This window comes from Hetaerina americana, unplaced genomic scaffold (genome assembly GCF_022747635.1).
Source record: "Hetaerina americana unplaced genomic scaffold, ioHetAmer1.1.p SCAF_3, whole genome shotgun sequence".
In the NCBI taxonomy this organism is placed as follows: Eukaryota; Metazoa; Arthropoda; class Insecta; order Odonata; family Calopterygidae; genus Hetaerina; species Hetaerina americana.
In genome coordinates this window covers 51,193,488-51,210,160 of record NW_027286874.1, presented here as the reverse complement: position 1 = coordinate 51,210,160, position 16,673 = coordinate 51,193,488, and the positions used below count along the sequence as shown (strand labels likewise).

Genomic DNA, 16,673 nt, shown 5'->3' with positions numbered 1-16,673 from the left:
TAAAAATTGAATAGGGTTTGCAAAATAAGTTTATTTGACCTGAAAAAGAAAATTTACAAAGATTTTATACGGGTCAATTCTGGAGCAGGTTGTCAACAATGAACAGGTTAAACAATTTGCAAAATCGTTGTATGCATGCTATTTCCCAGGAGCAGTTGACTGCTGCAGGTAGACATCCTGGATGAGTGACTATTGAATGGTTTAAATATGGAGATCAAAACCTCCTGTTTAAGCCATTCAATAACATCATCTAAATATCTTCCTGCTGGAATGTGACCTGCATGCTTTAACAAATTTTACAAATTATTTTAATGTCCTGTTTATTGTTGACAACCTGCTCTAGAGGGAGCCTGTATTTAACAATCATATTTCACATGATATTGAATACAATCAAAGATTATTTGTCCTCTTATCCTACTGCTGAAGTGGCAAGGATGATGCTGCCTTTTGGATTTTATCTCACTAGGAAGAACAATACTGTCATCCACTGCTAAAACTGCATTTCTGGAAACAGCCAAGGGCAGGTCTCTTAAGTGACATTGACTTGGATCATGCTTGACGTCATCTCTAATAACGATGAACTGTAAGAAGGACGAATAAACAGTTAATTAATATTTCTTAATTCCTTTGTAGGAGTTAAGAAATGTAATGCACGACCATGGAGCATAGTAAATACGAGTATAGTTGTATCTACGAGTCTAGTTGTGGAACTATGGTGATAAATCCAAGAAGACTTGAATTAAACTGAGATAAAAAGTTTCTTCCACTCTTACTCACTTGTCACCACATAAAACAAAAACTTTTGAAAAGCGGTTCAAGCCAAAGGACAGCTTTAGGCAAAAATGCATTCATAGCTGTTGGCGTCCCATTACCAAGATATAAATCGAATGCAATGCTCTGTGATTGATTGGGGATCCTTTAATGTCACTATTAAGCATGATGGGCTAGAGGAATTCATGACGCCCTCGTAAAATGATGTATTTTGATTTCATCATCTGGGACAGTGGATGCAACAACTTATGGGAATCACTGACATGGTAGTAATTGCATGGAAGTGTACATAGTGCTCATGAAGATAATTTAAAATGAAGGGATATGCAAATATGATGCAAACTATAATCTAACATGTGAAAGTAGGTGGAAGATAATGGAAATGGCACGTTTTCCTCAAGCTGTACGCGTAGGTGTCAGGTGTGATGTGGAAACCCTCTCATAATGATACATGAGAAGATACAATACACAGTTTAACAGAGGATGATGAAATAAATATATCCATGAGAATACAGTGCACAACATTTGAACAAACACTTTGGAAGGGTATCATATCAAATATCGCAAAAGAATGAAGAGTGAATCAATCTCCCAATGTGAGTACATCATACCTGAGGACCTTTGAAATTAATTATTATTAAGTAATTTGCCGGTTGAGGTAGGTTTTGGATGGGCACAACTACCGAATAAACATTTTGTGACTCATGAAAACACACAATCCAGCAACCTACACTCAGATACTTCCCTCTTTATATCCGAGTACTTGCTTCCTCCCTTCATCCCATCCAACATCCCTATCCTGTTCCTTCCCTTTCCTTGTTTGCCTAATATTCTCCCCTCTACTACAGTCTTCAACATCCCACTGCTGATCAATATGCCCTTAATCCATTTTTCCTGCCTCCATAGGATTTCTCCCAACAAACCCCTCTCTTCGCCCACCATACCAAGTACTTCCTCATTTGTTTTCTTCTCTGTCCATTTCACCTTCTCCATTCTTCTCCACACCCACATTTCAAAAGCCTCCAATCTACGTTTATCCCTCTGCTTCAATGACCACGTTTCCGCGCCGCACATAACTACGCTCCATATCAAAGGTTTTAAGGATCTTTTTTAACATCCTTACTCAACTTCTAAGTCATCAACTCCCTCCTTGTTAAAGCCTCTTTACTTTGCGCAATTCTTCTCCTTACATCCCTACTACTTTGACCATGTAAGTCCGAAACGCTTCCGAGATGTGTAAGCTGTTCTATCTGCTCTAGTTTTTGCCCTCCTATTTAAATGTTTAGCTTAGCCTTTGTCTTTCTGGAAAATAGAATAACCTTTGTTTTATTAATATTGATTCTCATCCCATACCTGTCTCACTGAATTTCCAATTCACTCAGCAATGCTTGCAACCCCTTGGCTGACTGACAAATTACAGCTTGGTCATCAGCAAGCCTGATTTTATGAATTCCTCTCCTACTTTCATTCCAACCTCCAGTTCTTCCCATGCCTCTTTGATAATTTCCTCCACATATACGTTGGACAGCACCAGTGATAATGGGCAACCCTGCCTTACACTTCTACCTTACACTGCCCAACCGAACTCTTCATTCCCCACCCGCACCCGAGCAGTCAGAGAAATGTACAGGTTGGGGATTAGCCTCCTGCCCCTCCAATCTATTACTATTTTCTACAATATACTCATTTGTTTTTCCCAATTCTCTCTATCAAACTCCTTTTAGGAATCTACGAAACAGGTAAATACATCCTGATTGTATTCTATATTCCTCTTGATTAGTGATGTCATCATTGCAATGGCATCACACGTGCCTCCCCTTCCTAAACCCAAACTGATCATCCCCTAAGTACTCATTTGCCCTACTCACTATCCTTTTATTGGCGATCCTGAGAACAACTTTAGCTGCATGGGATATCAAATATTGTTTTGTAGTCGTAGCATAATGTAGCCTTGACCCTTTTCGGAAAAGGAACTAACACTGATCTCACAAAGTCTTCTGGCCAGATTCCTCTCTCATGGATACTACGAATCAGCCCATATAGCCTCTTCCTACAATATTTTCCTAAACCTTTTAGCAGAACCGCAGGAATGTTGTCAACCCCCACAGCCTTATTTGATTTCATCTCCTTCAAAGCTCTTTCTATCTCTTCTTCAAGTATGCCTGGACCTAAGCTACTTGCATCTTCATCTACGTCATATTCTCTTTTTATGTCTAAGCTTGTTGGCCTAAATTCTTTACCATAAAGTTCTTCTCTTTATTCTTTCCATCTCTCTTGGGTCTTTTCTGTTTCAACTATTATCTTACCTGACTTATCTCTAACTTTTAACACAGGTCTACCCTTCTTACTTCCCGATAGTGATTTAACCTTGCTGTATATAGCAGCAAATTTTACCTTTCCTCTGCAAACTTTCCATATCCTTGCACTGCATCTTCCAACATGCTGCTTCTGCTTTTTGTTGCACCCCTAAATTTATTATTTAACTTTTTGTACTTCGTTTTGGCTCACTCTGTGTTTACATTATTCCATTTTATTCTCTCATCTATCTTTCTAATCATCTCATTCATGATCCATGGTTTCCTTGTCCTTTTCTCATTAACAGTTCCTATACTTTCTCCTGCAGCTCTGGATATCCCTTTCTTCATACATTCACAATTTCTTCGGTAGTACTCTGCTCTATTCCTTCATTCATGATTTTCTCTACAGCCTGCGGATTTTCCTTTATCAATCTATTTAATGCTTCTACATTCCATTTTCTTACCCGCCACCCCTTCTCTATCTTTTTGGAACGGACAATATACTTCATAACCTCTAAATCGTGATCGGAGTCCGCATCCAATCCCGGGAAACTGTGCAAATTGATCACACTCTTTCTGAATCTGTGCCTAACCATAATATATTTGAACTGATAACTTTCAGAGTCACCTGGTATTTTCTATGTATACTCACAACTTTTGTGGTGTCTAAACCAAGTGTTGGTGATGAATAACGCCTGTCTCCAATAGAACTCAATTGCTTTCTCCCCGCGGTCATTGCTCGTGCCTAAACAGTAGTCCTTCAACTCATTACCATCTCTTCCTTCACCTATCCTCGCATACCAAACCCCCCATCACTACGATATTAAATGTTTCCCTGCAGGAACACACACTGTTATGCCCTCTAACTGATCGTATATCCTATCGACTTTTTCCTCCTTATGATTGCTCGGTAGCATGCATACCTGAACAATGACCTAGTTCATCGGTTCTCCTTTTATCTCCACTAGTAATATTCTATCTGTTGCTTGTTCAATGTTGACTACGCCTCTTTCTTCCTCTTTATTCAATATTATGGCAAACCCTCGTTGTCTCTCGTCCCCGCCGCTGCATATTACTCTATAATTATCACTCCAGTAATCCCCGCTATCCTTCCATCTCACCTTGCATAAACCTAAGATATCTATATTTCCTTTTCCCATCTCGGGCTTTATATCCTCTAATTTTCCTCTCTTTCCAAAATTGTCCTAACATTCCAAGTACCCATTCTAACTAATTCGCTCTTCTTTTGCATCTTGATTCCTACCAAGGGGACATACCCTATCCAATAGATCTAACTGATCTAATACCATATCGATTTCTTCCTCCCTATGATTGCTTGGTTGCATGTGTAACTAAACAACGAGTAAGTTTATCGGTTCTGCTCTTAACTCTGCTTGTAATATTCTACCCATTACTTGCTCTATGTTGTTTACTCTTCTTCCTACCTTTTAATTAAATATTATGTCAACCCCTTGTTAGCTCTTGTCCCCTCTGGTGGGGGGGTATCTATTCCTCTATAGCTGTCACTCCAGTAACCCCTGCTACCCTTCCATCTCACCTGGCATAAACCTAAGATATCTGTAGTTCGTCTTTCCATCTCTCACTTCATATTCTCTAATTTTCCTGCCCTCAACATTGTTCTAACATGCCAAGTTCCTATTCCAACTGAATTGGTCTTCTTCTTCTGCCTCTTTTGTCCTGAGATGATGACCGCAGAAACCTTGCCTCTCCCAGTGTACACAGTGCACGGCCGATTGGGCAGAGTCCCAGGTTGCCAGGACTCATAGTCTCTATAATGTCCATCATTATATTCTAAGGAATAAAAATCGCGGTGGTTTCCTGTTGTCTTCCTCAATAGTGTTTTTAACATGACACCAATACTCGATGGCCGCCCCACTGTGGTCAGACACCTTTGCAGCCGCCTCACCAAGGAACAGACGATGCGTGGACTACCGTTCGTCTGTCTTCTAACCTTTGACCTATCTGGCATGAGTGACCCTACCAGGAGTAATTATCATTGCTCCTGCCAGCACAGTTCTAGGGGTCGTTGGAACGAACAAGCCCATCCACCATGTCAAGGTTTTAGTCAATGGGAGGGTTGAAATTAATAATGGATGAAATGTAGATATGATCAAATGCACTTCTTCATGAACTAGAAAATATATCCCATGCTAGATGTTGGAATGTCAGCCTTATGATTACCCAAAAGTTGAAGATTAATTTGATTAAATATTTGTAGAAAATTCAACAAAAATTCTCCCGAGCAGAACAATTTTTTACCTAGAGATGTATATACACTGTCAAAAGGTGACTATAATCATTCAAATTCCTCCACAGTACCCATGATCAATGACTTTTCAATGACCAGGTTTAGAACTACTTTGCAAAACTCAAATTGCGCACTAGCTTGAATATATCTCACCAGCAAAAGAAACCGACGTTAAGTCCATGAGATATACACGAGAAATAATAATTTATAACTTCAACTGTATATTTTACATTAAGATGTATTACTTTTGTATTTGTCTAGCTTAAAATGACCATTAACCATCAAACCTTCCATTTCATGTAATTTCACTCATTGAGGCTCATCATCAATTCCATGCAATTACTTTCTTTTAATTGTGACCAACCAAGCTTTATAAACTTGTCCTAAGTCAAAGTCACAGTCCCCATGTTAAATTGACACTTAAGAGAAATTGAGGATTCTATGAAATTAGAATAATAATTGTATTTGGAACTTCAGGCCTAAAGCATTGCAAAAAATAAAAGGAAAGTTTGATGGATTTGACAGATCAATTTTCACACAATTCCTCAAATATCTAAATGTATGATTTTGTCTAACAGTTATGTTTCTTACAACATTGACACAGGGTAAAAAATAAGTGAAGTCTAATAATTAATACAATACAATATACTATTTATCAATACTCTGGTTGGAAAAATATAGATATTTTGAACCTAAACAATAGTTTAATGAGTGATATGAGCCAGAACATACATTATAAATATTTATGACATAACTTGCGGCCTGACTGCATTAATATCTGTGTGATGATTGTGCAATTTAAATGAAAGATACACATCTAAATCATGGAACTTGCGCTACCCTAGAGTAATGTGGTTTAAGAGGATGATGGGAACCTGGAATCTCAAGGATGAAAGTTTAAGAAGAATAAGAAAAATGAAATTAGTCTGAGAAATATGATGAAAAAAGGGGGCAGACTTCTAAAGAAAGACACGGACAAACTAATAATATTTCCTATCTCAGGAGTATTATGCAAAAATGTAAGAATAAAAAAAGTTAAAATCTCAATTAAGGAATGAAATTGAATGGAAATAACTGAAAAATCTGAGCTAATGAAGAGGAAGTTGAGCAATTAGATGTTATAAAGAGTTGTGCTCTTCTGGTCAACACAATGTCCCAAATAAAAATAGGTTGGCAACCATTACTGCATACTCAACATCAAAAAATGATGCTTTGTTACATGGAATGATTAAGTCATTTCAGTTCAATGCAACTATGCAAATTGGGGAGATGTACCACAGTGAAAGTTTGGTGAATGGTGAATGAGATGTCCTTTGCAAGCAGAAAGATTGGTGTAGTTTATGAACACCATTACAGAATTAAGGGTGATAGCATTTTAACCCACCGTACAAACACAGAATCAATACTTAAGGGTAAATAATGTAATGAAACATATATACACACAATGATTAAAACATATATACACACAAAGAATCATATGAACAACATGAAAAAGTTTTGAAATAACTTGGATGAATAGAAATAGTATCACTTTCAACATAATTTTGTACTAATAACATCAAATATCATCTTAGGCCATAAAAATATTAATTTGGCCACTAAAGCTTTTATAAAATTGGATAATATATATAAATGAGCCAGTGCTAGTTTTGGAAAATAAAATTTCCACCTATTGCCAAGGAAAAATTGCAACAATTTGATACTTCTTTGAGTGGTACCTTGCTGTTTGATAGACGTTTTGTCTTAGGAAAGACTTAGGAAATTGTTTCCAAGAAAGCATGAAATAGGATGTATGCAAGAACCAAGGAAATGTTTTAGTAATACTGTGCATTGATTTATTATTTTGGTGATTTATTGCTGGTCACAGTTTTATGAGGAAACATAGGTTTGTAGATTCAAGGAAAGTGAGTTCCACTACAGTATCATTAGGTGGCATTCATTGCATAAATCTCTTAAGCATGAATATATGTTTGATGTTTTATTCAATTACATGTCTTCCTAATGTAGGAAAGTGTTTCAAATGAGAGCCACTTGAATTGAACTCACCAAGTGGGAAAAGAATTTTCCCCGAGACTTTGCAGAAAGTTCAATTACATGTTAGGGGTAGGAAAGAAGTAGAGATTCCAAATGTCTGACAAAGGCAGGTGATTCCACACACAGAGCGAACTATGTCCATTAAATGAAAACAAATGTTTAAGAGGGAAGAATGGAGAAGTGGAGAGGAAAGGTGACAACTGAGCAAAAAGTAGAGATGGAATGAAGGAATATCAGTATCCAGGACAATCCCTGGAAATTGATACGAATTGAATGAGAAGAATATAAAATTTGAAGAGGTTGCAAGGAATGGAAACTCATAATGAACATTGTTTCGTAATTAGTAGAAAATATTAAAGACAGAAAGGCTGGAGCAGGGCATTTGAGAGAGAAGAGGGAAGGAAAAGAAATCGTAAATAGATGCATCTCATCACAAATGCTTGATCGAGAGTACTTTATTGAACATTATGTTAAGAGAGAATACATCAAGGCAGTTCTGGTATTTACACTGATTTTGTAGTAACATAGGTGTCAGCATTTAGAGTTAAGAACATTAGGAGAAGAATTTCTTTGTTTAAATTAGTATTTGCAAGGAGAGAATCAATGACATATGTTAATTATTAATTAATAATTGGAAATTTTCCATAAAATAAAATATAATATGACCAGTTTCAATGCAACTACATCATCATCATGGTTTCCATGTAACTACATCATCATCATGGTTTCAATGTAACTACATTATCATCTGATGATGAAGTAGTTACACTGAAACCAGTCATATTAAATTTTATTTTGTGGAAAATAGCAAATTTTTAATTAATCATGATATTCCACCATATCACGCCTGAAACATCTCTTTTTATAAAATTTGTTGTCTCAGGCGTAACTTTGTGGAATTTGCATAACATATTGAAATGTAATGAAATAATTGACTTTGTAATTCCACACACTTTATTTAAAAACACACGACCCAGGTTTCGACGTTGAACGTCATCATCAGGTGGTCCTCATAGAAGCACGCTGGCTATATATACCTTCTGATCATAGGAGGGGGGGGTTGGTCAGAGAGGGAGGTCGGAGGGGTAAAAAAGGTTACAATGTAGCTGGGAAGAAAAGAGAATTACATTTTTGATTTAGAAGAGTGGTAGGTCTAGGAGTGGGGAGTGGGAGGGATACAAAATTTCGTTGGCAAGATCATCTTTCCAACGGACACATTTCAAAATTTCTAACTGCTCCAAAGCATCGAGCCTTTGACCTTTTTCTTCAAAATGAATAATTTTTGTCACAAAGTCACTTTTGTGATCACTTTCGATGAGGTGTTTTGCAAAGAGGGATGTTATGTTCTTATTTTTTACACATGTTTGGTGTTCTTTAATCCTTTCTTTAAATTTCCGTCCTGTTTGTCCAATATACTTTGTGCTACAATCCGAGCACTTTAACTCATACACTCCACTCCTCTCGTTTTCGGGGACTTTGTCTTTAGTGTGAGAGATCAGGTTCTTAAGGCATGAACGACTGTAAAAGGCACATTTAATTTTTTCTTTAGGTAATGGCGGAGAATACTATATCTTGGGACTATTTCTCAAAAAGTAATTAAAAGTTTACCTAAAGAAAAAATTAAATGTGCCTTTTACAGTCGTTCATGCCTTAAGAACCTGATCTCTCACACTAAAGACAAAGTCCCCGAAAACGAGAGGAGTGGAGTGTATGAGTTAAAGTGCTCGGATTGTAGCACAAAGTATATTGGACAAACAGGACGGAAATTTAAAGAAAGGATTAAAGAACACCAAACATGTGTAAAAAATAAGAACATAACATCCCTCTTTGCAAAACACCTCATCGAAAGTGATCACAAAAGTGACTTTGTGACAAAAATTATTCATTTTGAAGAAAAAGGTCAAAGGCTCGATGCTTTGGAGCAGTTAGAAATTTTGAAATGTGTCCGTTGGAAAGATGATCTTGCCAACGAAATTTTGTATCCCTCCCACTCCCCACTCCTAGACCTACCACTCTTCTAAATCAAAAATGTAATTCTCTTTTCTTCCCAGCTACATTGTAACCTTTTTTACCCCTCCGACCTCCCTCTCTGACCAACCCCCCCCTCCTATGATCAGAAGGTATATATAGCCAGCGTGCTTCTATGAGGACCACCTGATGATGACGTTCAACGTCGAAACCTGGGTCGTGTGTTTTTAAATAAAGTGTGTGGAATCACAAAGTCAATTATTTCATTACATTTCAAAATCTCTTTTTATGTTAATTATTCTTAAAAATCTCCAAGTATGTACCTGTTGTTATTTCAATTAATTTATTTCAGTTGGAACTGTGCATAATTGTTGGGGAATCTTTTAACAGCAAGTAGACTTCTTTAATAGGATTGAGTTAATTTAAATGAAAACTGCATCAGACTGAATAGAATGCATTACCTACTCAAGTTTTTCTAGAGATATCTCTGACAAACTGTTTAAAAATAGTTTATGTCGTGGCCTATTGCAGCATTAACTCATTCTACCTTGAAATTGAAAATAAAATGTCACCACAAAAATAGGCATTTTGAGAGAAATAAAATACACAGAAGATGCAACTATGTGACAAGAAGTGAATGATGAGAGTAAAATTAAAGAACTAAAATATGAATAAATAGAGAAGCTAACAAGAGTCCAATGGTAAGGTCAAAGCAGAGGAGTCTTTAAAAAGAATTTGCACAATGTGGTCAGCAGATGACATGTAGTTGCTTGTCAAATGATGCCATCAGAATTAAGGCTATTGGAAGAAGTTGAGGAAAAAATCCAAAATTGTAGGAAGTACATCAAATGGCGAACAGGACCATCATATATAGATTCATTGTAGATTAACAATTCAATATTATGGTGTTAAAATGCTATCCATAAAAAGGCTTTTGCCCCTTGCATCCCTCCCAACACAAACACATCACACAACTCAAATCAATTCATCTTGTCCGCTATCTTCAAAATTCACTCGGCCTCTAACTTCCTCACGTCCTTCCACATTCATCTATTTCCCATTAACATCCCTCATTCTTGAACCTATGGATATTTCCAATCAATTGCATTTCTTTCCACAACATAGTAAGTCCAGTTTTCAAAATGTAATTTTAAATTGACTGTAATAACCACCAAAGTAACCTGTTCATGCTCAGAGTAGTTTTTCAGCAAATCTCAGATTTAGTGTTTTATAGGTGGTGCTCAATACATTAGTCATTAAAAAGCATTTTATTAACTAAATATTCTTTCAATATTTTCATACTTCCAATTCCTGTCAAATCCCAATATGGCAAACTAAAAAGGAAGCTCAGCTAACCGCATCAAGCTATACTCTCAATCTTCAATCAATGGCTCATTATTTTTGCTCCTAAGGAAACTCAAGTTCAATTAGATCACTAAATATGGGAATTCAAGTAAATAAGAGCAGTTTTCAAATAAAAAGAATGTACATCAGAATATTTACGCTGTTTTTGGAGATAGAATATCAAGTAGCAGTAATTGCAATCATGTATTTAGGCGTTTCCCCAGATAGGAAACTTTGGTGGAGTGTTCAAATTAAGAGTTTGACACATAAGGCATTTAAAGTACTTCATTGAATAATGAGCAATTTCAAAGGAAGTATCGTAGCCACATAAGAAAGAACTTATAAGCCTGGTTTGCCCTATGCTGGAATACTTGTTGCCGGAAGGGAACCAATAGATTGGCAGGGAACAACATATAGTCTACGGAGCTGCTACAAACCAATCCTTTCACTTTTAACCAGTGATAAAGATTATGATTCATTATCACTTATGTCACTTTTGATATTAAGATTAAATAAATTATTTTTAAATGCTTAACTTTGGATGCTCTAGTCATGTTACCTGAATGTAGCACAAATAAAATTAAATTAAAACTATTTATTTACGATTATCATAATCCCTGCAAATTTTGTAAATATTTCTGTCCCTTATTCTTATATACTTAACTTGACACAACCCCTATGTGATCACAGCAAGTGGAATCTAATATACTGGAATATTAGTTGAATGCAAGTCGGCTTAAGTCATTTCGCATGATTTTTATTGGAACAATGACTGCTAGAAATGATTAAATGGTGGTCATTAACACACAGATTACATATGTATACCATCTTTTGACTTAGTGAAATTGATGTAATTCAATTGGATACAGATTTTCACAAAATTGGAATAATGACCCAAGGATTTTCTTTTCACGTATAATTAATGAATCTCATTTATATGCACATATAAGTATTGGAAAACTGAACTTTGTCTTTATTAATGAATTGCTAAAGACTAACATGAAACTTTCTTAAAACTGTCTTCCTCCTCTGAACAAATTATGATACCTTAACTAATTAGAAAGAATATATTTCTCGAGCTGTACACATTATAAAAAGAGACATTTCATGCGTGATATGGTGGAATATCATGGTTAATTAAAAACTGGCAATTTTCTACAGTACACTTTGTACACTTTGAAAATATCATTACATTAGAATATTATACTTGACCAGGGAGAGTTCAGGAGCAAAAAAATTATCCCTGGCATTTTGCAAAAATACTGTAACTCCTACCCTTAAAGCTTTTACTTGAATGCTTCTTTAAAATATGAACACTAGTTCTTGTAAATTTTCATGAATAGCTTCTGTTTTTCAACTTGTCTCAGTTACTTTCATTTCAAATAATGATCTTAAGTAACTAAAAAAATATACATTTGTTTGTACAATCAAGTTTTATGGACTTATCCTTACATTAAAATTAATTATAGCTTCAATTATTGATGTATCTTTTGTATTTTTGTATGATAAATCCTAATTCTAAACATTTAGTTTAAAGGTTTTATGGAAATGCAATTCTCTGGAGGATCCATCCGTCTGCATTTTAACATCCCATCCAACTGATGGTGTACTCACTCAAAGTGCTCTCCAAAAAGTACCTCAAGTAGGAATCAGGATACCACTGAAAAATATCTGCAGTCTCCAGAACCTTAACTTCGAACTCGGGCCCCTCTGGGTGGGATGTCAATACGTCAGCAACCCAATCTCCTTCAACCTTAATATTTGAAGAATATTATAAGTATCAAATAAATGAAAACCAGAAATTCACTACAACCCCAATTTTAACCCTTTTTTAATAATGAACAGCAAAACTGTAGGAAAGACTTTATTAAATGATTAGTATATAATTAAGGAAGTGCAATTGTTTCATACCAGTTTAAACATTCAGCCTTATGGTATTTTCAATTCACACTTAGAAATGGATTAGATTCAGAAAATATTCTTCAATCTGCCTTCCTTTTGAATGAGATTAACAAGAACCAAGCATAAACTTAAAGAGGCATAAATGAATAAACCAAAATGCATCAAATCTAATTGTGAACTTTATGTATCACAGAAAAAATTGCTTTGGTCCTCTCAGGAAGAAAGCAGAATTCCCAAATTACATTGCTAAAGAGGGAAAAGGGTTATGGATGGATTCATTGTGGGATAAACCTGGGAAGAGGCGATGCCATTATGAAACTCAATATCATTGGATATAGAGAAACAGCTGATCCAATGCTGTTACCGCACACATATGGATAGTTGTAACAGTTATAAGGCGCTCCAAAATTTGAAGTCACACCTTTATTAACCCAAAACCCTTATGGAAACTCTTCCATAATATTTGCATCGTTATTTTTCATTAAGCGGACCATCACAAAGAAGTAATTTCCGATATTTTCCAGGATAAATGCATGAGTAAATCACTTGAGTGGATTTGTAATTCTATTCTGAAAATTTTACCTTAAATTGTTGAAAATAATGAACAGAGGAAATGAGCAGATTGATTTTTTTTGGCCGTAAATGAAATAACGCTGCAAAACCCTTTAATCGACCATTCCATTGAATTGACTGCATAATAAGTTTCAGAGAAAAGACATTTTGAAGACATTCTGCAACATTAAGATGACATTTCCTTGGAATTCAAGGATTTGCAGACAACCCCTATGAAATATCACTGTCGAAAGTACTTAAAAGACCCTAAGGCTGGAATTAAGGCACAGAGTTCCCAACCTCTATAAAAAGACAATCAGGAAAAATGTTCATCAATGCACAGAGCAAGAGACAGGGGCGGTTATTAAAATAGCAGTCATCGTTTAGCCATAATATTCAGCAATCAGTGTATCAGTAAAACGAAAAGTATATTTCCAAATACAAATTTCTCGCACCGTGTTTAACAGCATCCCAAAGGATGTAATTTATCACTTTAGACTATGGCCGTAAAAAATGATACGTATCAAATTTTCGTTGAGCACAAAACGCTAGAAGTAGTAAACCAGAAAACATAAGTTAAAGAAATATCATAAAATATAAAAACGTAATGTACACTTAGGACACCTCGATTTATTGTGATGTACAAGAAATGTCCACCGATGTACTTGGTGGAAACTATCAATAGCGGGAATGAAACAAAAGTTAGGGGGAACACTGCTAATACTGTATGCTAAATGACAAATGCTTTCAATTATCGATTTTATTAAACCACATCCATTTCTGAACGTGATAGCAATACTTACTGAATCCAAAGCAGAGGGAAGATTCCCAAGAGAGAATGTTCTATTTTTATTAATTTCTAACGCCAAAGGGTTTACAATATCCGCAGAGAGACTCGGTCGAGACCACACGTAGTTCGGGGAGAGTGGTGCCCAGCGTTTAGGACCGGTAGACTCGCCTTCAGATTCAAGTGTATCAGCATTTAGGCTACCGGGTCCCGCTGATCGGGGCTATGTCGTTGGTGTAGCAGCTGACCCGAATCTAGCTACGTCTGCACAGACTCAAGTAAGCATCACAGACGCGAACTTGGTGCATGAAAAACGTGCGATGGGATACCCGCCAGTGCAGCTTAACTTGAATTGCCAATGTGCAAACGCGATGACGGAAAATGACGTTTATTTGAATACATTTAAATAGCTATCTAGCATTCCCCATATAAAGGCTTTGCAAGTGCATAAAAATATTGGCAATATATGGATTTATGTTCTAGAAATAACAAGAACCCTAGAAGTAGACGTTCACGCTTGGAGCAACATTGTACGCATTGCTTTTAGGCATCATTAAAGCAACTTTCTCCTTCCTAATCCCTTAATGTAAATATTCCACGGTCAATTTTATAGATAATCCCTTTCGATATGCTGCGCAGAAGAATATTGGCAAATTTATATTATCTAGTAGGTGACAACCATAACAAAGCGCCCCCTTTTTCCCAACTCGCAACTTTATCGCATGCACTATGATGCATCTAATTCTGATGGATTTCGTCTGCTCACGCGTCAGTCTGATACGCCATGGTTGAGTCTGAACTGGGTATCATTGAATGCATTCACTTGCCGGTAGCGTTTGCCATTTCCAACCCACCTCGGTATTTTGGGGATGGGTAGTTGGCGTACTTTGATCGATTCTATTGTCCAAGTCCGCGGAATGATTTGCAAGGCTTTAAACACATTTCGGTTCGGTTTTCCTACAAATCGTTCACCGCAGCTGTCTGAATGGTGTTCGTTCACGCTCGACTGCGGCGGGTTCCCCGTGGAATTAGGTAAACTCGGGTGGAGGGGGGCTCTCTCAATTTAACCTCTGTGAAGCCGTACTTGGACCTCTTGGCAAAATCGTAGTGGGAACTGAGTTATTAAAAAGAGGGGATTAACAGGGGAGAGGAGCAAGCGAGGGACGAGAGGAAACCGAAAAGCAGGTCCCGTCGCTTATGGAGACGAGTGTCGGTTAGGTAACGAATACCCCTCCCCGTTCGGCCTTCCTTATGCCAAACCCTAACTGGGCTGCGATGGAGAAGAGGAGAGAATTGCGAGCGAAATTACTTCCATGTACAGGTATTCATCCATTTTTAAGCTATGATCGGCCTTCTAATACTTCGTGCCACCGAGACTATTCTGCCGTCCGATTCTTAGCACCACCGAGACTCTCTTCGCACCCTCGCCTTGTTTGTTTAACCTATTCTAATTTATGCTGCTGGGAACAAGAGAGTGAACGCAGAGAGGAACGCGATAATACAAAGGCCATTTGCCATCGCGTTCTTCAATGATAGAAACAATTTATTAAGGAAAGAAGATCTGGTAAAGAGAAAGGGGACATTTCGAGGAAAACTGCTGGAAGACGAAATCCCAAATAAAAACACCGAGAGTATTAGGTGGCACCTTCAAAAGATGGGGTGGCATTAGATCCGAGATTGGGGCTAAGCGTCCGATCATTATCTTCGAAATATAGCATGTTACAGTTTTTTTAGTTCTATGCAAAATTCTATTTTTTATCATTCGACAGATAAAAATAAAGTTCTGCTTTGAAATTATCACGATGAACAGTCTAATACTATTCTTTCTAAGTTCTTCGAACCAGTTTAGACCACGTCAACATTATTTAAGTTTTACCATTACCATACACAAAATAATTATACTTGCACGTTCTGATTTTTTTCAACCATCTTACTGACTGGTAGATAAGCTTCAAAGTATTCTGGGAGAGCAGAATAAATGCCTCTCGAGGAATAAATCTACTACTACAGTCTCACTGGTAAGATCTACTTGGAAACGAGTGACCACCACTTTGCGAGAGTGAGGGGGTGGGAGGAATCGACGAGGTGAAAATATAAGGTTGAGTACTTTGGAAAGATAACCACATTTAAGGCGGAGCCTGCCTCTAATCAGATTCGCGGTCAAAATTTTGGATAATAACTTATGATAAAGTTGTACATTTACTAAAGAGTACAATTAATAAACCGATGCCCCACGGTGTCATCTCCGAGTCCATTCCTCCGAACTTATCATTCAAATCACAGGTGAAGTTACGTCCATCTATTTCGAGTAAAACTTAGGAAAAGGAGGAACTAAATCGAATAGGGACCAAGCTCTCCTACACATCGCTAAAATGTTTTCCCCAGACGTTCACATTTACAAATTCTAGTTCTCGAACTATTGAAGAGATATGCACCTACCTTTCCATTGCTGAAGTGAATCCAGTCCTTCCTGCTCTCACTGCCTCACTGGAAGAGCGTTAACCGATTGAGTGAGTGTTTTACCTGTCAGACGAGAGGTGGCGATGCGGGCCTGCGTCTCCGCCCCTCCACAATTCCTTCTTTCGGGTGAGGGTACAATGCGGTAGGGGTATTTATTCTCGAGAGGCGGGTTGGATTCGATCATCCTTGTGCTCCAAGGGATCCACAGGTAACGATTGCATGCCTTTAGAAAATTCTAATAGATCCACGCCGGCATTTGTGGTCACCATTCTGAGTCCTTATGATTCAG

At 37.0% G+C, this 16,673-nt stretch overlaps 1 long non-coding RNA gene across 1 annotated transcript; it reads right to left on the bottom strand.

The window, feature by feature from the left end:
* Window positions 1-51: 51 nt before the first annotated feature.
* Window positions 52-16,424, bottom strand: LOC139690906 (uncharacterized). The gene is made up of 3 exons (XR_011701525.1): window positions 16,364-16,424; window positions 12,298-12,436; window positions 52-581 (listed from the first exon to the last, which is right to left on the bottom strand). It is a non-coding gene; the product is annotated as an uncharacterized lncRNA (long non-coding RNA).
* Window positions 16,425-16,673: the final 249 nt, after the last annotated feature.